At 43.6% G+C, this 25,753-nt stretch overlaps 1 long non-coding RNA gene across 1 annotated transcript in view; it reads left to right on the forward strand.

Annotated features, from left to right (window-relative positions):
- The first annotated feature begins 8,014 nt into the window (after positions 1-8,014).
- Positions 8,015-25,753, forward strand: part of LOC142829625 (uncharacterized) — a 33,615-nt gene continuing 15,876 nt past the window's right edge. Inside the window, exons 1-2 of the long non-coding RNA XR_012904241.1 lie at positions 8,015-8,173; positions 17,517-17,595. This is a non-coding gene — a long non-coding RNA (uncharacterized LOC142829625). The remainder of the gene's footprint in view (positions 8,174-17,516; positions 17,596-25,753) is intronic.

Genomic DNA, 25,753 nt, shown 5'->3' on the forward strand with positions numbered 1-25,753 from the left:
TTTATATTGTATAGAGTATGCAAATTATTACAAACCCCTCCATTTTTTTTAAAAACATTTCAAACTGACTCAGTGTGTTTTTAGCACTAGTATATGATGGTTATATTTTGGTTTTTTAATCCAATACTGCAAACTGTTATTCACATGTGCAATTATTCTTCCGTTCAATGAATCTCATTAAAGTCAAAGGGATTACTTATCTGAGCAATGATTAATCACATTAATTAGGGACTCAGGATTTAGCTCCTGACACCATGAAAAACTTTTGACTTCAGATGAACTGCTCACAGTGCATAAAATTGAGCATGTCTGTTGTAGTGGAAGTCCAAGACGCAGCACCCATTGATTTCAGTGTTACTCTATTAGGTTTTTATTCATAGTGCAAAAATATATGCACATAACTGTGTCATGCCCAATGCACATGACCAAAAGAGGGTTAAATGTGCGTGGAAAAAATGGGCATATATGCATCAGGCTTTTTTGCATATGCACTTTTAAAAATGTGGGGTCTATAAGGGTATGTGTACACTACAGCGTTATTTCGAAATATCTTATTTCAAAATAGTTAATTTGAAATAAGTTATTTTGAAATAATGCATCTACACACAAAATGCATTTCAAAATAGCATTTGGCTATTTCAAAATAGTGCATCCACACCAAGTGGACGCTGAATAGCATTTAAGGCTGGCCAGAACCAGGTCCGGCAAGACATCAGGTCAGGAATTACTTTGTGTGGCTGCTACCTGAGGCTATCTGAGGTCTGTGCTTAAAGCGACCCCACCCCTGGACAGCCGGTTCTCAGCTTTCCCTGCTTGCTTGCCTACCTTGATGAGGGACAGCAAAGCATTTTGTCTCTGCGTGCTCTGATTGCCCTCACTTGGGACACCCTACCACTCTGCAACATGGAGACAGAGCTGCCCCTGGGCACTCTGGTGCTTCTCTTGGATGCGTTGCTGCGAGCCTGGCTGCACTTTCTGCAGGCTGCCATTTGGGAGGTCCATCGGGGGGCTGTCAGTATCCTGGAGGCCCTGCGGGAGAGCTTCCACCTTGAGGAGCACTAAGAGCCTCTCTGGGGGCTTGTGCCTATTCCTCCCTCTTGTCCTTCCACTTATGCCTCCCTAACCCCCCTTCCTGATGTCAAATAAAGTACATGTATTTTCATGAACACAAACTCTCTTTATTTAACAAAACTGGGGGGAGGGGGAATGAAACTCTGGTGAGGCTGGGGAAAGGAGGTGGGAGAGGGGAGAAAACACCTGGGAAGAGGGAGCTGGAAGGGGGAAACAAGAGGAAGAAGGGGAGGGGAAGCTCAGGGCTCAGGGTTGGGGGGCTCGCTGGACCAACTTGATTTTCATGCAAGCCTGCTCCTGGGTTTACATGTGGCCTTTTGTGGCCAGGCTGGTAGCTATCCTGTGATAGATGGCCGCATTTCTCCATCTAGTGTGGAGATCATGGACATTGGGGGCATCCCCCCCAAACCTGAATAAGGTCCATGATCTCCACCCTGGACCAGGAAGGCACCCGCCTTCTCTGGGGCCTGGCAGGCTCCTGGGAGCTAGCAGACTGCTCCTAGGGAGTGGTGGAGGGCTGGCTGCCAGTGGCTTTCTGGATCATGTTTTGGGGCCACTGGTTCAGGGGCAGTGACTGCTGGCTTTGGGCTGGAAGGCTTGGAGCTGGCACAGGCATTGTGGCCAGAATCAACCCCTTTAAGGGCTCTGGGGAGGGGAGAGGGAGAGGAGTGTTCTTGGTTGAGGCTGGAGTGGCCACCAGGGCACCCTGGGAAGGCTGGAGGCCCCCTATTTCGATATAAGTGTCTACACAGCACTTATTTCGAAATAGCTATTTCGAATTTGGCGTTATTCCTTGTGGAATGAGGTTTACCAAATTTGAAATAAGTGCTCCGCTATTTCGAATTAATTTCAAAATAGTGGTTTGGCTGTGTAGACGCTAGGAAAGTTATTTCAAAATAACGGCTGTTATTTCGAAATAACTTTGCTGTGTAAATATACCCACAGTGTGGAGTAGGGATAACTTTTTACTAAATGGCCAAAAATGTTTTTTTAAATATATGGGCATTTTTAAGTGACTTTTAAAGATTTTTTTTCTCTATAATGTTATGCTGAGTAATACTGTCAACCACAGCAACTTTCTTCTGAAAGTACCATAATTTCTTTTTATTACTCTGCAAATGCACAAAGATGGAGTGCTGTCCCGAACAGCAAAAGGCACACAACTAGCTTTATATTTTAGATATTCATTGCCATAGGCTGATGTTATTAAAATTAAAAACATGTGTTTTAAGGAATGCAGGTTTTCTGAAGATAAATATTTTTCTGCCTCCTCCTCCCAAAACAATTCAGCTTCTCATGAAACAAATTTTGACTCAGTCATTGAATTGTTTTAAACAGTAGCAAATAATACAATGATGACTTTAATGCTTTAGTTGTTGAAACAACAACTGGATAAACACTTTCAGCTGGGAGCACTTTTCTAATACTTTTGTAGGTAATAGGCTTCCCATTATGTGCTCCTGCATGACTATCAAAGGCTGCACTTTGAGGAAGCATTTACCATTCTATCCAAATGTTACAAAGAAGATAACGCAAAAATTGAATGTCAGTGGCTACACTAAGCATTTGTTTCCTTAAGGTTTCCCTCTGCTGCCATCACACCAAGGCAACTCCCATGATGGTAACAATGATGGCAACAGGAGTGCAGACTTGCTGCTCTTCAATCCCTGTGTCTTCCAACCCTGATCATATGTCTGGATGGTATGTTAGCTAAAATATAGGTGGCCATTACTGACTTGCTTATACTACAAGGCTGTCTAGATTGGCAATTTTTTCTGCAAAAACAACTGCTTTTGCGGAAAAAATTGCCAGCTATCTACACTGGCACCTTGAATTTCCACAAGAACACTGACTTCCTACTGTCTGAAATCAGTGCTTCTTGCGGAAATACTATGCTGCTCCCATTCGGGCAAAAGTCCCTTTTGCCCAAAGCTTTTGCGCAAAAGGGCCAGTATAGACAGCTCAGATTTGTTTTGCGCAAAAAAACCCTGATCGTGAAAATGGTGATTGGGGCTTTTTTGCACAAAAGCGCGTCTAGATTGGCACGGACGCTTTTCTGCAAAAAGTGCTTTTGTGGAAAAGTGTCCATGCCAATCTAGATGCTCTTTTTCGCAAATGCTTTTAATGGAAAACTTTTCCGTTAAAAGCATTTGCAGAAAATCATGCCAGTCTAGACGTAGCCCAACTGTTTTTAACACTGGAGCTGCCATTTGTAGTAGCCACAGTGGAAATTTTTAATTACAGAAAAAGGCTAGTGTAGACAATCATAGAATTGTAGAACGCTAGAACTAGAAGGGACTGAGAGGTCATCGAGTCCAGTCCCTTGCCCTCATGGGAGGAACCAGTACCATATAGACCAGTGTTTCTCAACCAGTGGTACGAGTAACCTTGGGGTACTTGAGAGAAGTCTGGGGGGGTATGTCAACAAAACTGAAATTTGGAGAAAACTGAATTTTTGTTTTATGTTTTACAGCGCTTTATTAATTTTGTACTTTTTACATCCAAAAATTTCATTGCCCATCTGGCTACGATTAAGTTGTTTAAACAAATGTGTTGTAATGGTAGAATTTTTGTGTGTGTGTCTGAAAACTATAGATACTGGGGGTACTTATAATTTTTTTTTTGAAAACGGGGTACTTTATAAAAAAAGGTTGAGAAACACTGATCTAGACTATCCATGATAGATGTCTATCCAACCTGCTCTTAAATATCTCCAGTGATGGAGATTCCACAACCTCAATAGGCAATTTATTCTAGTGTTTAACCACCCTGACAGTTAGGAAGTTTTTCCTAATGCCCAACCTAAACCTTCCTTGCTGCAGTTTAAGCCCATTGCTTCTTGTCCTGTCCTCAGAGGTTAAGGAAAACAATTTTTCTCCCTCCTCCTTGTGACACTCTTTTAGATACCTGAAAACTGCTATCATGTCCCCTCTCAGTCTTCTCCTTTTCAGACTAAACAAGCCCAATTCTTTCACTCTTCCTTCATAGGTCATGTTCTCTCGATCTTTAATCATTCTTGTTGCTCTTCTCTGGACCTTCTCCAATTTCTTTCTTGAAATGTGGTACCCAAAACTGGACACAATACTCCAACTGAGGCCTAATAGACAAGATCAAATACAAATGTAACATTTTTGGAAGGTTTAGACCTCACGAATGAAAATATTTTAATAGTTAAAAGTCAACAAAAAGATCACAAACAAACAAACAAACGTGGATTTAGATGTCCTGTGACAGAGCGGTGACTTCGCAAAGAGTGACCAGTTCTTTGGAAAAAAAACTAATCTCAGACATGAAAAACATGTCTTGCAGGATACCTACCATATGTTTTATAGAGTTTGCACTTTTATCTGTCTGTATGTCTGTCCGTCCGTCTGTAAATCCATTTGTTCCTCTTAAACGTTAAAAGCTGTGACCACCAAATTTGGTATGCAGTACCCTTTTATAATAAATTAAAGCAAGAGCAGGGCTTGGTTGTACCAGGACAATGATGCAATTGTTTTGCATTAAATGGAAAGGGAGGGTTGTGAGAGCAGGTACAGTTTAGAGTCCAGACTGACCACAAGGGGCAGTAAGCACAGGGACTGTTATATTCACAAATGACCATAGGGAGGCAACAAGCATTCCAGCCCTGGGGAGCAGCCGCTGGTGAGTAGCATGGCCCTGCTACTCTGGCCTGCCCCAGGGAGAAGCTGCCAGCTGCCGCATGACCCCCCTCCAGCTTGGGCCAACCCCAGGCTGCCATGGCATGTGGCTCACCCCTCTTGGGTTACCCCGGAGGAGCAGCTGCATAGCACCCCTCCATGGGCCAGCCTCACGGAGAAGCCAGCAGGCAGCTTGCATGCCCTCCACCCTGGGCTGGCCTTGGGGAGAAGCCAGCTTGTGGACCCCAGGCCAACCTGGGCTCCAGGCAATTCCGGGTAAGTCTTCTAGTTTATCAATAAAAAAATAATGTGAAGTATTTACAGCAAGCTTATAACCTGTCAAGCAAGACTCATAATGTGAGATGTATGCATAGGTAATACTTAAGGAATAATAGATTTATACTAAAAGTATCCTTTTATGGACCTGGGATAAAAATTGGTCACCAGGAGATAATGTGTCTCCGTGCCTCAGGCAGGAGGGAGTTGTCACGCAGGCTTGTTTAGCTGATAATGTACTGCAAGGCACAATTATTTAGGCTTGCTCTATCACACATCTTTCACTAGACAATCGTGAAAGGCAATGGCAAACAACTGAAACCTCTTGAAGGTAAAAAAAGGACCTTGACAAGATATGAGCATGTCTCGTCTCAGCAAAGAAACATGAGACTGTTTCAGGACAGCACAGAGAAGGGAGAGGTACCCTGAATCCTTTCAGTAAGGGTGACACCTTGATGTGCAAGGTATTCTCATGAAAAATTGGATCCTGATTTTTGTTCAGCCAGCTAGCTCTGTAAGAGACTGACTCTGTGTGTGTGTGTGTGTGTGTGTGTGTGTGTGGGCAGGTGGGTGGGGGGTGGCAAAAGACGATGGGAAGAAACATACTTTATTATATAGGAAAGGTAACTAATGATAAGGGTAGATCCCGTTTGCATTTTATCATTTTGCTTTGCATTTAACCACTCGTTTGTATTGCTCTCTCATTTCTAATTACATCTTTAGTCTTTCTTAAATAAATCTACTTTTGTTTTATTATAAATGCTCAAAAGTGCTGTGTGGTTTGTAGGAGTGGTTTCTTATAGTAAAACTAGCAAACTGGGACACACTACTTCTTTGGGGGCAGAGGAGCTGGAATTTCTGTGAGTCGCTAGCAGCAGGTGCTGGGTATCACAGGATGATTCTAAGGGACTTGGGGACCGGTGTGCACTGATTGTGAACCTGCAAGGTGAAGACAGGGTTGGGAAAGCCCAGAGCAGAGTGAATGAGTGACTGAAAGGCCAGTAGTGTCACAGCTGACACCAAGCCAGGCAAGACTCCCTCAAGTTAGAAGAGGCAATGTTAACAGTATTACAGTCCTGGATACACTTAGAACCACCACAATTCTCCTGCTGAGTTTGCATCCTAATCACCATGCCATGGCAAGAGAGACAATGGATGGTGTGGAAGAATTATTTCAGGATTAGCTGTCATTTCTGAAACCTTGGCCTCATTCTGCCGTTGGTAAGGACTGGATTGTAGTCCCATTGGACACTTGTCACTGACTTCAGTGAAACCAGGATAAAGCCCAAAGTGTGTTACTTCCTACTCGATGGGTCTCATGAGAATAAACTAATTAGCATTTGCACAATGCATTGGAAATGTAAGTCATGATGTCATTGTTAAGTATTATAACTTAGCAACTTTGTAGGAAAATCAGCAATGAAAGTGACTGGAAATACAATTGCCATGCTGAGAGAAATGCCATAAGTAAAACAGTATACATAGCAGAAAGTAAGCCAAGTTTCAACAAACATTTCAGTTGCATTGTGATATGTGTGTGATAACACAAGTAAGAATTTGAAAAACAATTAAGATAATTTTAAATTTGACAGTGTCTCTTTAAGAAAGTAAACCAACAGCTCAACAATAAGTCAACAGTAAACCATTACTAGTGACCAAGTAATGACTACTTTTCTTTCTCCAGAATGATTAGAATGTCTCAAAGACAGGAATGAAGACAGTGTCATCCTTTTATCAATCATAGGAACTTAATTGGGTATGATATGCTCATCTAAGTCCAATAGATCTATTTGTTTTTTAATGTTTCATTTATTTCCAACATTTCTGTGATTCATAAAGAAGAGCACTTCAAAAAGATTAGAGCACAACTCTAGCAATGTCTGTAAAATCCATAAGAAACAGCCTGCGTCACTGAAATCAATGTAAATTTTCCCTTCAGATCAAGGTACAGCAGCATCAGACAATGGGGTATGATGAAAACAAAAAGCTAAGGTTAAATTTTGGAGGACAAGCTTTGTGTTTATGCTTCAAGCAAACATAAATGCCATTTTTATTTTCTTTATAATAAAATATATAAGGAGGGTGAGATGATCAGTGTTGGAAAGAACCACACTTCTGAAATACAGTAATAAAACTAAATTAACAAATAACACACATTTAATTGTTACTGTCAATTAGACACTTCCCAGGAAGATGCACTCTGTAAACAGAAAGTTAGAAAAGTTCTTTTTGTAAATTAAAAATGCTGTAATTAAAATTATTATTAAACTAGATTAAATAAAATGGAAAAATTCTTTCAAGTTTTAGAGTCAACAATTCTTTATGTGCCTTTGTGCTTTTCTGTGCTCCATGTACTCTGTGCTGTTTACCCAAGGATTATCTTGTTTATGTTATGGTTATTATACTTCATAGAATCTAATCAAGGGAATATTTCTCTTTTTATGACAACGTGAATGTTGAATTGCTTAGTTGATTTTATACAACATTCTTGGATTTGAGATAATATGATATATTTAATAAAGTGTTTATAAAAGAAGATATAATAGTTTATCAGATCTGAGGCAGTTGTAATAACAAAGCCATCCTTAATCTCAGTGTTATGTACTGTACTTTATTATTTACAATACCGTACTTTCTAAATTACTTCATAGATTTGAAATTTGCCTACTGAGGAATCAGTCTTATAGGAACTAAGGAACTCTCTTCCTAAATATTTTTGTGTTACTTGTTCTCTCACAAATCATAATTTATAGCTTAGATTCAAACACAAAAAATGCCTCCCCTACACACACACAGAGCAATATATCCATTCTTCAAGAGGTTTTGGTGAAGATTAATATAACTTTTAATTTCCAATGGAACATTTGCAATGTTTTAAGCTAAAATATTATCTAAAAGGTAAAATATGTAATTAATATGATGTATGATGAAATGGCTTAAACTGGGTGTTTAATAACTGAGTGTGAGACTGAAATGGTTTAAGTAGGAGTGAATAGCTCATGAGAACATTAATAGGGAATGGCTGTTCCATTGAACTGGTTGTCAGTTCAAATCCACAGCAAGTTCTCATCGTGTTCAGTGGGCAGAGCATATTCCTCCAGTTTTGCATCAGACTGCTGAAACGTTCTGGAGAGAACCTTTCTAGTAACCTATCTGCAAACCAGTTCTGGAGACAAAATATACAGGTCAGTGCTAGTTTCTTTTTATGTTGCACTAAATTTTATAGGGGCTGCTTACCTCTTATGCATCCTCTATTTGCTACTGTATGGAAAAGAGAGAAGGGAGAATGCTGGGTATGTAAATACTACAAACACCGAACTTGCAAATTGACTGCTAAACCTTTGGGACTCTGGTATTTAGTTCAACTTCACACAAGAAGTTACTGTTCTTCTATAAAATAACAAATGGTCTGCTAGCACATTATAGACTAACAAAACATGTAGATGGTGTCATTAGCTTTCGTGGGCACAGCCCACTTCTTCAGATGGCTGGAGTTTTGAGTTTAGGATATGCAGACCCAAAATAAATAGGACAGAAGGAGGAGAGGGGAGGAAAAAAAAGGAGGGGGTGGGAGACAGGGAGTTAGAGGGAATCAGTAAGTATCTGAAGATTTGGTAGTTAAAAGGAAGCAGGTAAGAATCAAACTGAATTGACAGTATCCTTCCTGACATAGGAGTCTACACAAAGAGCTCTTTGTATCTTCAACGACTATTAAGTTGATCGTGCCCCGACCATTCTTTATCACAAATGAGTCCACTAGCATGTGAATTGAATTTGCAGATGAACTCTAATTCCAATGTTTCTCTGTGTATCTGGCTAGTAGAACTAGTTTGTGGCAAGACAGCCACTTGAACATCTTTTAAACAGTGATTAGGAAGATTAAAGTGTTTCCCAATAGGTTTCTGTATGTTTCCTTTATGTATATCTGATTTGTGTCCATTGATTCTTTCCTGCAGAGACTTTCCAGTTTGTCCAATATATATAGCAATGGGGCATTGCTGGCATTTGATGGCATAGATCAAACTACTGGATGTGCAATACCATCTACATGTTTTGTTAGTCTATAAAATGCTACCAGACCATTTGTTGTTTTTTCTGTACAGACTAACTCGGCTACCTCCTCCCCCAGAAGCTTCTGTTTTTCTATAGTGACTGCTGATTTGGGTTTGCAGCTCTTTTGGTCCGGGGAGGGAGTGGGGAAGAAGGAGGGGCTCTTACTCACAGTCAGGGGCCACACAAAAGTGAGAAGCAAACCGAAACCAAACCGAACCAAACCAAACAAAACAAAACAAAAAAACAAACCAACCCTCACTGATAACTGAGAAGAAAAGATACTTCCCACAAGCCCCTTACACCCCAGAGCATAGGGGGCCCAGGCTAGTAGATTTTGTGGGCCTCCAGGCTCTGAGGTGGGGCCAAAATGAGAGGTTCAGAGTGTGGGAGAAGGCTGCTGGAAAGTAGGCTTAGGGTGTGGGGTCTAGGCAGGAGTGAGGGTGCATGACTGTGTTGGGGGTTGGTGGGTCTGGGAGGGTGGTTGTGTGCAGGAGCAGGCTGGAGGTGGGAGGGCTGGAGGGGAGGGAGGGTGCAGGAGTGCAGTGGGATATGGGATCTGGATGGGAGGGGGTGCAGGAGTGGGCCGGGGATTGGGGTGGGGAGTCAGGGTAGGAGGTGGGTCTGGGAGGGTGGTAGTGTGCAGGAGCAGGCTGTGGTGGCTAATGATGTACAGTATGCAACGATGTAATGATGAAGTTTAGGTGTGCTCCTGGATGTTTCATTGACACTGTGATCTCACCTAGAAGCATCATCTAATAATTTCTCCCAACACCAGTTCATGAGGAGGTGCTGCCACAGCCTCGCCAATGATGAGCTGACCCCACCCATGCACACTTTTGTCATCTGCCATCTGAGCTATAGAGAGGCAACATACCTGGGAATCAGGCCAGTTCTGGGTGTCAACTTCCAGGGAATGCTGCCTGCTTGTTTTGTTCTTTGTTTTGCTTAGCCAATTTGGGAAGTGTCAAAATATTTTCCCTCTCCTGGGTGGCAAAATGCCTTGGGCTTGCCTATGTAGATACAAAGGCTTGCTTAGGAAGCTCCAACAAGAGGTGGAATGGAGCTGGAACAGGCTGCATCAGATGTGCACCTTAGGCCAGGTCGGTGGGGGGCTTTTTGGTAGCACGTAGCCCATTCAGGATTACATGACTGGTACAGAATGCTGCAGCACATCTTCTCAGCAATTTGGGATATCATGAGCACATCACATTTGCCTTTTGTTCCCTATGGGCGCAGCCACACAGAAGGTCAAAAGTCAAATTACTCTATGTAACTTCAGCTACGTCAATTGCATAGCTTAAGTTGAAATAGCTTAATTTGTCCTTTGGCTCTGTCTATACAGCAAGAAGTTGAAGGGAGAACACGCTTCCTTTGACTTCCCTTATTCCTTGTGAGATAGGTTTACCATGAGTTGGAGTAAGAAGTCCTCCAGCTCAACATTATTTTGAAATAATGGCTTGCTGTATAGACACACTCTTTATTTCGGAATAACATGAGTTATTCTGAAATAATGCTGTGTACACGTACCCTACGATGGCTTCCCATAAACTATTAAGCCAAAATTCAGGGTTTATGTTCTAATCTTCAAGTTGCTCATTAGCCTGGGTACAGGATACTTAAAGACTGAATAAAGCTTCACGATGAATACTTCAGTAAACAACTTTGCTCCTCAGGCATATTGGAAATTTCTGATAAGAGGGCATAACCCATCTATGAAGGAGACAGAGCTATGTTGAGGATAGGTCGGAGAGTGCAGGATGATCACAAATGTCACCATCTTTCACTCCAAGTGCAAGGCACACTTCCTTGACTTTGTCTTCTGTAGCAGAAACATATAGCAGTGTGTACATTTAAAAATGGAAAACAATACTCTCAATTGCCCTATCAACAAAACATTGTGCTTCACACACAATTCTATTTCTGGAGCAAGTACGAGAGAGGATGAGCCATACTAGAGATGTGAAATCCTGTTTAACCCCATTGTGTTTAACTGGTTAACAGCTGCTACTCCAGCCTCACTGGGTTATCAGTTAATTGGTTACCAGTAAGCATCATCCAGTAACGTGACTGATTTTAGTCAGGTCGCTTAATACATCCTGGAAGATGCTCAGAGGTCTGTATAAAGCCCAAGTATCATAGAACAGAACAGAAATCAGTGCATTCCTATTGCATTCCTGATAGCATAAGCCCACTTCTCCTGCATATTTACATTCACAAGTTTCACTAGTAAATGATGTAACTATGAGCAGTATGGCTACGTCTACGTCTATCCCGCATCTTAACAGCCAGCCCATTATTTCGAAATATAACGGGCTCGCTATTCCGACATCCCTGTAAACCTCATTCCACAAACACGTATTTGAAATAAGTATTATGTAGTCAGTGCCAAATTACAAAATAAGTTATTTTGAAATTGACTTAAAATAAGCTACACAATTTGCATAGCTTATTTTGAGCTATGGGTGTAGTATAGATGCTCCTTATGAGAATAACGATGTTCCAGTGGTGAGGCTGATAGCTGAGACTTGCACTATCCATATTCAGCTCCCAGATCTGCTACAGAGTTGCTGTGTGACCTTAAGTAAGTCAGTTAGGCACCTAAATACCTTTTGAAGGCCTGGGCCTTAGTCTCTCTCTGCTTCAGTTTCCTATCTGCAAAATGGAGATATTAGTACCCCTAGCTACCAATAGTATTGTGAGGCAAGTCTAGAGTGGTGAGGGCCATATAAGGACCATTTCACACTCTTTAAAAAACAAAGGAAAACCCCCATAAAATTGAGAACACCTTTACACTGAGCTTCACCTTGTACTTGCAAAAACATTTGGTTACAATTAGAGATGATGGGTCAAACCAGACCTGTTTATCCAAACCTTTGTGAACTTTGGTGGTTCAGATAAAATGAGCCCCAGACCTGAAGTAGCTTAGGGTTTTGGTTTTGCAAAATCAAACCTCCACCCACAAGGTTTTCCTAAACCAAAACCATCCCAGTTTTGTCCATCTCTAGTTGCAGTGCAACTCAAATTTTGTATTTTTCAGTCCCCCCCCGCAAGAAAAAATATGAACACATTAGAAGTAAGACTGATTTTGTGAGGTTGACTTGAGGTCAGTGAAAAATTGATAGCAACTTTTGAGATGAAAAAATCATCAAAGCTAAAGGAAGCTTCCCAGAGTGGGATTTAATAGCAGCTATCATATTGCCTTCAATGCCTTGTCCATTTCTTGTGCAGCTGTTTTATTTTAAAAGATTTCAACCCTCACCCCACATGTACGGTTCTATACACTGACCTAAGTACACAAATCCAAGTACTTTGGTCATTCTTGATAACTATAAACCCTTCAGTGAACTACCAGAAAGGTAGTTCAAATGAAATAGTGAAATTCAATATAGCGTTTAACTAAGTCACTGTCTAAGGTTAAGCCCAAAAAAACAATCAGCAACACTGGACGGAAAGGCAAATATATATTAATTAATTGGAACCTCAGTGCCAGATATGTAGCTTTCCCTGATTTCTGTCAAGTAACCATAAGAATAGTTCAGCGTGAATCAAGCAAATGTACCTAACCAAATGCAGAAGGCTAGGTTTGTGCTATGAACTTTGTAAAATCTCACCCAAAGTACTTTAATACTCTCCCAATAGTTTGTCCAAAAAATCAATAAATTCTTTAGCATCTAATCAAGCAATGATTAATACATTTCACACAGTTATTTGGCACATTGAATACTTACAGTAAGGTCATACACAATATAATTAGTTCTCCCCAAATAATTAATATTAATATGTTAGTTCAGGAGTTAGAAACTAGTTTAACTCTGATTTACACTCCTGGAAAGGAGGTCAAAAGCAGGATTTCACTGTGTTAAACAGCCCTAATTGGAATGCATTCTTCTCATGTACAGATTTTAATAATTAAAATAACCTTTGACAGCTAAAAGTGCAGTCATGGTCCCCCTGAAGTCAATGGGAATTTTGCTATTGACACCAGTAGAGGACTCTGTTAGAGGGATGGAACCGAAGCTTCTTATTTATGTCTTTCTTTCCCGTCCCCAATATCCTGTCTCTCTTGTATAGCACTTAGATCCAAGGCATTACTGGTTCAAGATACTGTGATCCACAACCTCCAAAAGTTTCTGTGATCCACAACCTCCTATGGCCCAGAGCAGAATGCTGTGCAAAGGGGTGTAATGCTCCATTATGATTGTTCAGAGGGCTGGATAACAGCAGAATTAGCATCTAGGGTTAGAGCCATTACTGAATGAATCCTTCCTGGACTTCCACCAGGCTCTTGTCGGGTCCAAACAATCAAAGTATTCTGCCAATTTATTTCTCATCCCAAAGGCTATGTCTACACAGCACAGTTATTTCAGAATTGCTGTGTAGACTCTAGCACAGTTTTTTCAGAATAACGGTCGTTATTCCAAAATTAGTTTGCTGTATAGACACACCCTTAGGGTGCTTGGCAGTGCACATCCTGGCCTCCTTTGGTCCATCTGCACCATTAGCTGTGAGACTCTGATTTAGAAGATCAGAAATCTGTGAACATGATGTTCTGATTTATAGCTATCAGAAACGTGGCGCAGAAGTCCTAAGGGTGCACTTCCTTAGCATTGTTTTTAATAGATGTGTGGGACAAAACAACCAGTTAGCAATAACCAGAACAAAACAGTATTCAGAGATTACGTATACAACCTCTGGGTAAAAGAATCTCCTAATGCAGTGTTTCCCAATTGGTGCTCTGGGGAACCCTGGGGTTCCGCGGAGCAAAACTAGGGGTTCCGCATGGAGCCGCCACTCCCCCGCCCCCTCTGAAAAAGAGAGAGAGAGCCAGCTAGCCAGCAGAGGCATGGGCAGCGAGTTGTGTGGGCTCGTGGTGCTCATGCTCCAGCAATATTTGGAGCGGGAGCAGGTCCCGACCCCCCCCCCCGCACGAACTCCCACCCCGGCCCCAGAGCATCTCTCCCCTGTCCCGGTCCCGTCCCTGCCATGCGCAACCTTCACTGAGCTCCCCCTTGCTGGCCACTACTGCCCTGCACAGCGTGCTCAAACCAGTGGATGGGGAGACACCCGGACGTGACGTAACATCATGGCCCGGGATTTTAAATCTGCTGGGCGCTGTGTTGCGCCGCATGGCCGAGTTGCAGGTTCGGAGTCCAGGGACAGAGCACAGACTCCGGCCCCACAAAGTGGAAGGCAGAAGGTACGGGAGAGGGAGGGAAGGGGCTTGTGCAGAAGGAAAGGGGGGAAGGGCTGGGAGAGGAAAGTGCTTGTGCAGAGGCGGAGGGGAAGGGGAAGGCACCAAAGAGACAGGGGTGGAGGAGAGACAAATGCCAGGGGGCCAAGTGCAGACAATGAGGAAAAAGGCAGGAGGGGAGGTGTCAGTGGGAGGGGGACAGGGTGATGCTGGGAGGGGACAGGGTAAGGGCATTGGGGGCTAGCAGGGTGAGGGGAGGTGCTGGGAGAAGGCTTGAAAGGAGGGGTGGGCATGAGGAAGGCCGGGATGGAGCAAGTCATGTGAGAGGGCACAGGGGCATGAGAGGAATGGGGGCAGAGGATGGTGAGGGGTGGGCATCAGGGAAAAAGGGGGCAGGGGAAGTGAGGGAAGGGGGAGGCACCAGGAGGGTGCAGGGATAAGGGAAGATGCAGGTGCCAAGAGATTCTGGGGTTGAAGCAGAAGGGCAGACACCTGCAGTGGAGGGACCACCATCAGAGGAGAGACGCAGGGCACGTTTGTAGAGGGAGGTGTTAGAAGAGGGGATGAGGAGGGGTAGCTCACATGATCAGAGTGGGGCTACTGGAGGAGTGGACAGGGAAGAGAGAAGGGCTGGTGGAGGGGGGGAAGGTTGCAGGAGGGCTGAGGACAGTGAGAAGAGCAGGAGTCAGGACAGCAGAGGAGGGTGAGGAGTGGGAGGGCATCAGGCACCAAGGGAGCTGATGGAGCAAGGGGAGGAGACATGGCAGCAGAGGGAAAAGGTAGAGGTTTAAAAATATTTATTAATAACTTGGGTGCCACATCCAAACAAGCCACATGAACTCAGTACTGGTGCACAACACAAAATTCATTTTGCTCATGTGAGGAAACTCTTAGGCTATGTCTACACTGGTTGTTTCTTGTGCAAGAACATCTTGTGCAAGAGTTCTTGTGCAAGAACACATCCACACTACCATGTGCGAGCTGTGCTTTTGCACAAGAGCATCTATGGCAGTGTGGACGCTCTCTTGCCCAAGAAAGTGCCAATGGCCATTTTAGCCATAGGGCTTTCTTGCACAAGAAATTCATGTTGCCTGTCTACACTGGCCTCTTCCGCAAGAATAGTTGCGCAAAAGGACTTATTCCTGAATGGGAGCATCGTAATTCTTGTGGAAGAAGCCCTGATTTCATACATGAGACCGACAGTGTACTTGCACAAGACCACACGGCCAGTGTAGACAGGCAGCAAATTTTTGTGCAAGAGCGGCCGCTTTGGCGCAAGATCATGCCAGTGTAGACACAGCCAAAGGGAGGGAGGAAGGCAGAGACAGGGAATCAACACTGGCTCAGCATGTCTGCATGATTTGGGGGAAGTTGCAGGAAAATTGAGCTCTTCTGGGTTGCATAGTGGAGAGGTCTGGGGAGCTGGGCTGGGTTGGGCTGGACTGTGGAGTGGGGTGTGTGTGCGTGTGGAGCTCAGAGCTCAGTTTGGCTGCAGGAGGAGGGAGGTGCCGGAAACCGGGGCTAGACTCAAGGGGAGTGAGGGGCAGGGAATTGGCTCTTGGCTCAGCAGTTTTGTGGGGCTTGGAGGAAGTGCAGGGAAACGGGGCTCAGCTGTGCTGTGGGGAAGGCATGCAGGGAACCAGTGCAGGGCTCAGCTGGGCTGAGGTGGATGGGGGAGAGCATACAGAACAGACAGGTAGCTCATCTGGGCTGTGAGGGGCTGCAGGGGACTGGTGCTGCACTCCCTTGGATTGTGGGGGATGGTTTTGGAGGAGGTGCAGAGAACCAGCAGGGGTGGGCAGCTCAGTTGGGTTTCAGGGGATAGGAAGCCTAGTGGGGATGGGGGATGGGAGGTGGGGAAAACCAGGAGCCCTGAAGTGACCTCCCCTGGACCAAAAATTCCTCATCTGGGACCAGTCAGGTCCAGAGGGTGCCAGATCAGGGAGGCTCCTTGCACTCTTCCTCGTAGCCAGACACCCTATCCCCAATCTGCTCCTGCTCCCTCCCCCTGGCCAGACACCCTACATCCAGCCTGCTTCTGCACCCTACCTACCACTCAGACCTTGCCCCCTTCCGCCCCCCACCTCCTTCCCAGATCCTGCACTCCATCCTTATCCTGCTCCTTAGCAGCCCTGCCATCCACCCTAGCACCTAGTACTGCCCTGGCCCCAGCACCTTACCTCACACCCCAAGACTCAGCACCACCCTGGCCCTGGCCCCAGCACCCTGCCATCCATGCTAGCACCCAGCAGCATCCTGTTCCTTGTCCCAGCACCCTGCCAGTCACCCTAGTGCCCAGCAGGACCACGTCCCTGACCCCAGCACCCTGCCACCTGCCTGCCCCAGCACCTTGCCCCAGCACCCTGTCACCTGAGCCAACATCCTTCCACCCAACAGCACCCTCTCCCCAGCCCCAGCACCCACTAGCACTCTGTCCCCTACCCCCACCAGCACATCTAGGACCACATTAGTGAGGCTTGGGGTTTTTTGGAGGGTTTTTGTTTTGTTTTCTGCATCTCACTTGCGTGGCCCCAACTGACTTTTCTGTGGGTCAGTGACCTTTGACTCAAAACAGGTTCCTCACCCCCCTCATATATAAAGACAATGCTAAAACCTTTTGAGTTTGACATATTTTATTTAAAAATGAAGCCTGGCCAACAAGACCCCAGTTGGGATCAAACACTCCTGCACCACCTGACCCCAAATCTGAGCCTATCATACACTGGAACCTCCTGTCCTGAGCCTCTTACATCCCCACACTCCTGCATCCCCACATCCTCAGTCTTCTGCCACAACATTCCTCCACCATCCACACATGACAAATCTGTGTCCTGAGTCCATCATACTCACAACCTTCTTGCCCTGAGTCCCTCACATATCCAGCCCAAACTCCTGCACCCTCACATCCACAAGCCCTGGCTTGCTCAGCACCCCAACCTTCCACCTGAACCCAACACTCCCCAACCTGGAGCCCCCTCCCCAAGCCAACAGCCCCTTCTCCTGCATCCAAATTCCCTCCCGGAGCTTGTACTTCTCACCCCTTCCCACACCCAAATACCTCATTCCCACCCCACACCTCACTCTCACTAAGCTGAGACAGGTATAAGGGCTGGGGATAGCAAGTGATGGAGAGGAGGGGAACAGAGCAAATGAGGCCTCATGGAAGAGAGGTGGGGGGGGGGGTCTCGGGGAAGGAATGTGATTTTCATGAATTGGTGGGTCCCTGTCTCCTCCCGCCCCCCTCCCTTTTTTGTTTGTTTGTTTGTTTTGTTTGACAAACCTAGGGGTTCCTTGAAATTCTGAAAAGCTGAAAAGGGTTCCTTGGCCAAATAAAATTGGGAAACACTGTCCTAATGGATAAAGGTAAGTCACATCGCTTTACTGTAATGAAATGCACAGATTTCACTCCCAGTAATCTACAGTTCTACTATCCTAAAGGGTTGGGATGGTTCTGAAACCTGCAGATGAATGGAGTTGCAGTGTTTTACACCTTTTATTCATAAAGAAACATATGAGAATAATATTATGTTTGTCTCCCTAAAGTGGAAAATAAAAGAAGACATTTGTCTGACACTTTAGTAGTATCTGGTTATTTAAATCTACAGTATGGTTGTAGAGAGGAGGGGGGAAACCACTAATAGGTAAGGTTAAGCTATAATAACCAGAACCACATTCTTAAAATCCTCTTAGCATTTTTTAGATCTATAATTATGATTTCTTAATTCTAAACAACCTGTTCCTGAAGAATCAGTGCTTTTCAGATATTTTTTTCTTAAACCAATTCACAAAATGTACTGATTATTCTCTCAAAATACTTTAAAACTAGTTGGTATATGGGCACACTGAAATTTAATTAGTGTAACTGTTTAGTAGCACTACAATGTAGAGCAGGGCCTATCGGTAGTTTTTTTATTACACACATCAAAGCTCTTCTGTGCTATGCAATTATAAAATCATGATCAAATCTCATGAATGTCTGTTTTGGAATGTACTCTCAGCTAATATTTATAATATTTTAAATTGGCTAACCAGATATTATTTGAAAACTGATAAAAATATTCACCCCTGAGCTGAGACCTACTAGGTCAAATTTCAGCCTGGAGTGCACTTTTACAACCAGTTCATTAGGGCTTTAATGATAGAAACACTGCCATAACCTTAAAAATCCATATATAATGAGTCTATAATACAGACTACTCCCTGTCAAATGAGATGGAAAGGAGACTGGTATCTGGAAGGCAAGATACAACCATTCACTTAGTTTGCATCAAACCTTCGGGAGACACTCACAGTACAACAGTTTGTCAAATTAACACAAATTGCTTTTATTTAATTTGTGGTAAGTACAATCAGAGTTGAAATCATTGTAATAAATGTGTTTCTAATCAAAAGGTTTGATCTTGCAGCCATTCCTTATTGGAGAAAGTCCCAATAGCCTTAGTATGGTTTTAAATACAGGCAGTCCCCGGGTTACGTACAAGATAGGGACTATAGGTTTGTTCTTAAGTTGAATTTGTATGTAAGTCGGAACTGGCTCCAGATTCAGCTGCTGTCACTGAAACTGACCAGGGGCTGACTACAGGAAGCCGGAGGCAAAGTTGCTCTGCCCCCAGCTTCCTGGAATCAGCCTGATCAGTTTCAACAGCTGCTGAATCTGGAGCCTGGGACAGAACAGCTGGGGCGCTGCCCAGTAGGTTCCCACAGGACCAACCCAACAGCACCCCAGCTGCTCTACCTGAGGCGTCCCGCAACAAAAGCCTGGTCTGCTGGGGGGGACGCACTAGCTGCGCCCCCTTCCCCCAGCAGACCAGGGAGACCAGAGCAAAGCCGCACAGGCGGCGGAATGCCGCCTGTGCGGCTTTGCTCCTGTCTCCCTGGTCTGCTGGGGGGGTCCAGCAAAGCCGCTGGACCCCCCCAGCAGACCAGGGACACCCGAGCAAAGCCGCCGCCTGTGCGGCTTTGCTCGGGTGTCCCTGGTCTACTGGGGGGGGGGGGGGTCCAGCGGCTTTGCTGGACCCCCCCAGCAGACCAGGGGGACAGGAGCAAAACCGCCCAGGCAGCGGGGGTCCCACCGCCTGGGCGGCTTTGCTCCCGGGCAAATGAGCAAAGCCGCCCAGGCGGCGGCTTTGCTCGGGTGTCCCTGGTCTGCTGGGGGGGGGGGGGGGTCCAGCGGCTTTGCTGGACCCCCCCAGCAGACCAGGGAGACCAGGAGAAGCTTTTCTTGCCCCAGAGGACACGGGTGGTGACCCGCCGCCCGTGAGCTCCGGGGCGAGAAAAGTCCCGTTCGTAAGTGCAGATCCGAGATAAGTCGGATCCGCGTAAGTCGGGGACTGCCTGTACATTGTGTGGAAAATCACTCTCTCTGAATACATTTCAGAACTACACATACCTGTGAATTTCTGAAGGGTGTTGATCGACTTCAGAATAACAGAAGAGTTAAATTAATGTAATGTTCCACATTTTTGTCACTAGGAATTAACATTTTGGTCAATTTTAATATGTTCTATTAATAATTACATATATAATCATTAAAATATTGTTATTTAGGTAGCAGAGTCAAGCAATTGGAAATTAAGAAATCTGAGTTCATATTTCTTATGGAACCTTAATTCAAACACTGTATGCACTGTGATACAGTCTTTAATTACATGATCGTGTTTTTTCCCCCATGAGACCCTCCTTAAAAGTTGTCCAACTGCTTTTCATTTACTGCCACTTTACAAACTCACAAACCTACTGTGGAATAGTTTAATATATTTTTCTGTCTCTTTATTTTACTACATTGCTTTTGGCCCCTCTACTGATATTGAAAAGTATACTAGATATGACAAGGAGTCCTGTGGCATCTTATAGACTAACAGAAGTGCTGGAGCATAAGCTTTCGTGGGCAAAGACCCACTTCTAGCCACCATCCTAGCCACCATGGATATAAAGGCTCTCTACACAAACATCCCACATGTAGATGGAATACAAGCTGTCAGGAACAGTATCCCTGATGATGCCACAGCACAACTGGTGGCTGAGCTCTGCGACTTTATCCTCACACACAACTATTTCAGATTTGGTGACAATATATACCTCCAGACCAGTGGCATTGCTATGGGCACCTGTATGGCCCCTCAATATGCCAACATTTTTATGGCTGACCTGGAACAACGCTTCCTCAGCTCTCGTCCACTTACGCCCCTTCTCTACCTACGCTACATCAATGAAATCTTCATCATCTGGACCCATGGGAAGGACACTCTGGAAGAATTTTACCACGATTTCAACAGCTTCCACCCCACCATCAAGCTTAGCATGGACCAGTCTACATGGGAGGTCCATTTCCTGGACACCACAGTGCAAATAAGTGACAGTCACATAAACACCACCCTATACCGAAAGCCTACCGACCGCTATGCTTACCTGCATGCCTCCAGCTTCCATCCCGGACACACCACACGATTTATTGTTTACAGCCAAGCACTGAGGTACAACTGCATATGCTCCAACCCCTCAGACAGAGACCTACACCTACAAGATCTTCAACAAGCATTCTGTAAACTATGATACCCACACGAGGAAGTGAAGAGACAGATTAACAGAGCCAGATGTGTACCCAGAAGCCTCCTGCTACAGGACAAGCCCAAGAAAGAAACCAACAGAACACCACTGGCCATCACCTACAGTCCTCAGCTAAAACCTCTCCAACACATCATTAGTGATCTACAACCCATCCTGGACAATGATCCCTCACTTTCACAGGCCTTGGGAGGCAGGCCAATCCTCGCCCACAGACAACCCGCCAACCTGAAGCATATTCTCACCAGCAACTATACACCGCACCATAATAACTGTAACTCAGGAACCAATCCATGCAACAAACCTCGGTGCCAACTCTGCCCACATATATACACCAGCAACACCACCACAGGACCTAACCAGATCAGCCACACTGTCACTGGTACATTCTCCTGCACATCTACTAACGTAATATATGCCATCATGTGCCAACAATGCCCCTCTGCTATATACATCGGCCAAACTGGACAGTCCCTGCGTAAAAGAATAAATGGACACAAATCAGATATTAGGAATGGCAATATACAAAAACCTGTAGGGGAACACTTCAATCTCCCTGGACACACAATTGCAGATATAAAGGTAGCTATCCTGCAGCAAAAAACCTTCAGGACCAGACTTCAAGAGAAACTGCTGAGCTACAGTTCATCTGCAAGTTTGACACAATCAAGTTTGACACTCAGGATTAAACAAAGACTGTGAATGGCTAGATAGCTACAAAAGCAGCTTCTCCTCTCTTGGTATTCACATCTCCAGATCAGCTACTAGAAGTGGGCCTCATCCTCCCTGATTGGATCCACCTCGTCATCTCTAGCCTGATTCTGGCCTGCATATTTATAACTGACTCTGGAAATTTCCACTACATGCCTCTGACAAAGTGGGTCTTTTCCCACGAAAGCTTATGCTCCAACACTTCGGTTAGTCTCTAAGGTGCCACAGGACTCCTCGCCGCTTTTGCAGAATCAGACTAACACGGCTACCCCTCTGATACTCGACACTAGATATGAGGTTCTCAAAAATGACAATAGAAGGTAAATGGACATGGATAATGGAAACTTCTACTAAAGCTTGTGAAGAAGTGCTGGGATTCAGGATGAAACATCACAACAAATAGTGATCTAAGGAAGCATGGCAGAAAATGGAAGAAACTTGCAAAGCCAAACTGAAATTAAATCAGTCATGAACAAGAACATAGACACGTGACTCGAGGAGAAATATGCTGTGAAGAACAAAGAGTACAAAAAATTGTGAGGAAAAACAAACAAGACTTTTTAGATTAAATGGCAACAGATGTACAGACCACTGTTGCAAAAAATAACATAAAGACACATGGTACAAGATTATTAGGTAGTTGTCAGGAAGAAAAATAAATATCAGTCTACCAATTCAATATAATGAAGGCAACTTAACAACCAAGGGTACATCTACACTAACTTGTTAGTTTGAGCTAGGTAGGGTAATGAGGGCAAGCAGAGTTGCAAATGAAGCCTGGGATTTAAATATCCCGGGCTTCATTTGCATGTTCCCGGGTGCCGCCATTTTTAAATCCCCCTCAGTCTGAACTCCGTGCCCGCAGCTATACGCATCATGGAGTAGGTAGTTCGAATTAAAGATCCTAATTCGAACTACCGTTACTCCTCATGAGGTAACAATGGAAACGGAGTTTGGACTGAGGGGGGATTTAAAAATGACGGCGCCCGGGAACATGCAAATGAAGCCCAGGATATTTAAATCCCGGGCTTCATTTGCAACTCCGCTTGCCCTCATTACCCTACCTAACTCGAACTAACGAGCTAGTGTAGACATACCCAAATATATTAGAACTATTAAATATGTGGAAGCAGTACTTTAAATAACTACTGAATAGTGAGTTAGGGGCCAATCCCCCAGTATACAGGAAGGAGACGATATCCTAATTTTCAGCAGTAGAAGTAAAGAAAGCAGGCAATCAGTTGAAAAATGGAAAGGCATCAGATGTGAATAACATTCCAACACAGTCTCTTATTAGAAAACATAGTAGTCATTTTGATAAGTATTTTACAAAACATATGGAAAGAAGAAAAATACCAAAACAAGTGGAGAAAGGGTCACATAGTGAAGCTGCCAAAGAAAGCCGACCTCAGTCAGTGTAAAAACTGGAGGGGAATTCAATTGCTATCTATCCCAAGTAAGGTATTTACACAAATTATTCAAGACAGAAGAAAGGAAGTGCTAGATTCAAGGTTGCAACAAGTATTGAGGAAAGAGAAATCATGAATAGATCAAATACTACCCTGCTTATCATCGTATAACTGTCTATTGAATGGCAGTCACTACTTTGTGAATTTTATAGATTTCCAAAAAGGCTTTGATGCAGCGCATAAAACAGGTTTGTGGAAGTTGCTATGCCACTATGGAATCTTTAAGAAATTTGTGAACATCATTCAAAGTTTCATGAAAATATGATATACTAAGTAAGACATAATAGTGAACAGACTAGACATTCAAGTTTACTACAGGCATTACACAAGGATGTCTTATATCTCCCATTATCATTTTACTGGAACAAGTTTGTCTAATGAGAAGGACTGCAGAATAATCAAGGACCATACAATAGACTTTCACAGAGATGTCAAAGGACTTTGACTTTGCATATGATATCAACTTGCTATCCTATATCCACAAACACATGCAAGCCAAAATAAATGATCTCTATACCTATGCACAATTAGTAAGGTTGAAAATGAACACAGAGAAAACTGAAATCATGAGAATCAATACATAAAAGAAATACAAAAAACACTTTCGGAGACTGACATAGCGGTCTGATAGTTCACATATTTTAGCAGCATTGTAGGTATAATGAGTGAAATAGATAAAGACATTCAAGTCAGAATAGTGAAAGCTAGACATGCCGTTATAACCCTAAAGCCACTCTGGAAAAGCAGAAATCTTACCCTTCAAATGAAACTTAGAATATGTAACAATAATATTGTGAAGTTGGTCTCGCTATATGGTGCTGAATCTTAAAGACTTATTAAGATTTTGCTATCTACACTCCAAGGTTTCATAACTTGCCTTAGACAAATCCCCAATATCAGATGGCCAGAAAAAAATCACTGATATAGAACTCCAGAGGAGGACAAAACAGAAAAAGATAGGATGACACATTATGGAACAAAAATGGACATGTCTAGGACATACCCAGAGAAAAGGCCTGAATAACATAACAAGACAAGTGTTGGACTAGAGTCCCCAGGGCATGAGTTGATGAGAGAGACTAAGGATAAAATAGAAAGCATAATAGAAGCTGAATGGAAAGCTATCCAAATGACATGAGTATATACTAATCCTGAAGCAGAAGGCTGGCAAAGATAGAAGGCACACACACACATTACATACTACCTTATGGTAATGCGAAAGCATAGGCCACTGGTACTTGTAAGAGAAAGGGTCCAGGGAGGGCCTTCCAGAGGGACAGGAAGGGGCATATGGGGCACCCCATTTAGCAATTAAGATTGTGATGAAGAGGCAGGGGGTGGGGCATCCCCAGAGTGCTATCACAAGTGTAAAGGTAATTAAGACAGCAGAACATAACAAAGAGCCACACTGCAAACACAGGGCTAACTTGTGTTCCTAGGATACCATCACAAAGGATAGTAAAGGAAGTTGCTCTGCTCTGTGCCAGCAGTATATTATAGTAATTCCTGCCTTTTGCTTTAATGGTAATGGCTGGTGAGTACAGAGGGATGGAGCCACAGTTCTGGCCATTCTCTGCCTTCCTAATCATGCAGAGGATTAAGCAAGTGGAAAGGGGACTCTTATCCCCACACCTTGCCTCCAGATTCCAGCAAGTGTGCAGTCTAGGCAACAGACTACTCCATGATTACTTCTGAAAACTTCCAACATGGCTAAATATTGTTTTAAATTAAATAATTATGCTCACATTTAAAGACACAAAACAGAAACTTCCATAGCAAAGTGAAGTTTTTAGAATTAGGTGATGTGAATTGGGTCCAGCAAAATAAGAAACCACCCTTGAACCTGTGCCAGCGTTCAGAACCACGCCTAAGTAACCACACCTAAATAATTAAACACATTCTCGTTTTGTGTGTGTGTTCTTTTGTTCTTTTGGATTCTGGACTGGAAAAAGACACATAACCCAAGAAAAAGTGTTCTCATATCATTTGCAACTGGGACTAAGAGCATATGAATCAGAAATCTTATGAGAAAGAGCCTGTTTCTTGTAAAATTTTCTACTTCCAAGAAGGTCCAAGGAGTGAAAATGAGTTTTGGAAGCACTGGAGAACTGTCTGAACTCATCCTGAATATCAAGCCTCTGGAGCTTTGCCCATCCCTATAGTTACATTTTGTATTTGCATTTGCTTCTTATGGTTAAATGGATCATACATTGTATGCAAATACCAATTGTTGACAGATCATTTGTTTTTATGTGGACAACTCAATGTTCGGATTTAAGCGCTCTTACCAGTTATCACTGGCGGGACCAATGCTAAGAAAGGACATGCCCCCCAAACCAGTGAGTTCAGTGAGAATATGAGGTAGTAGGACAGGGATCTAGATGACAATTTAATTATGTAATTGCCAAGAGACTCTGGGCATAGCAACTGAAGGCTATTACAATATATTTTTTGAGTGACGTAGTCAATCACTCTATGTCAAATGAATAGCTTCAATATTTGAGTTGCTACATGGATCTATTATAGGTATTACTGTTAATATTTTCAACATTAATATAGTAATTTAGGCCCACATTTATAAAGATATTTAGTGGTTGCTGCACTCAGCATCACAATACCTATTGTTGATGGGATTTAGACTCCTAAGTGCCTAACTCCTGGCATAAAATGAGGTTTAGGCTGCTAAATCAGTTTAGACATTGTGATGCTGAGCAAGCAATGCTGAAATACTTTTAAAATATGGGTTATAAGGCCTAAACTGAGAAATTCAAGGGTTT

Source organism: Pelodiscus sinensis, chromosome 5, assembly GCF_049634645.1.
Source record: "Pelodiscus sinensis isolate JC-2024 chromosome 5, ASM4963464v1, whole genome shotgun sequence".
NCBI classification, from domain to species: domain Eukaryota; kingdom Metazoa; phylum Chordata; order Testudines; family Trionychidae; genus Pelodiscus; species Pelodiscus sinensis.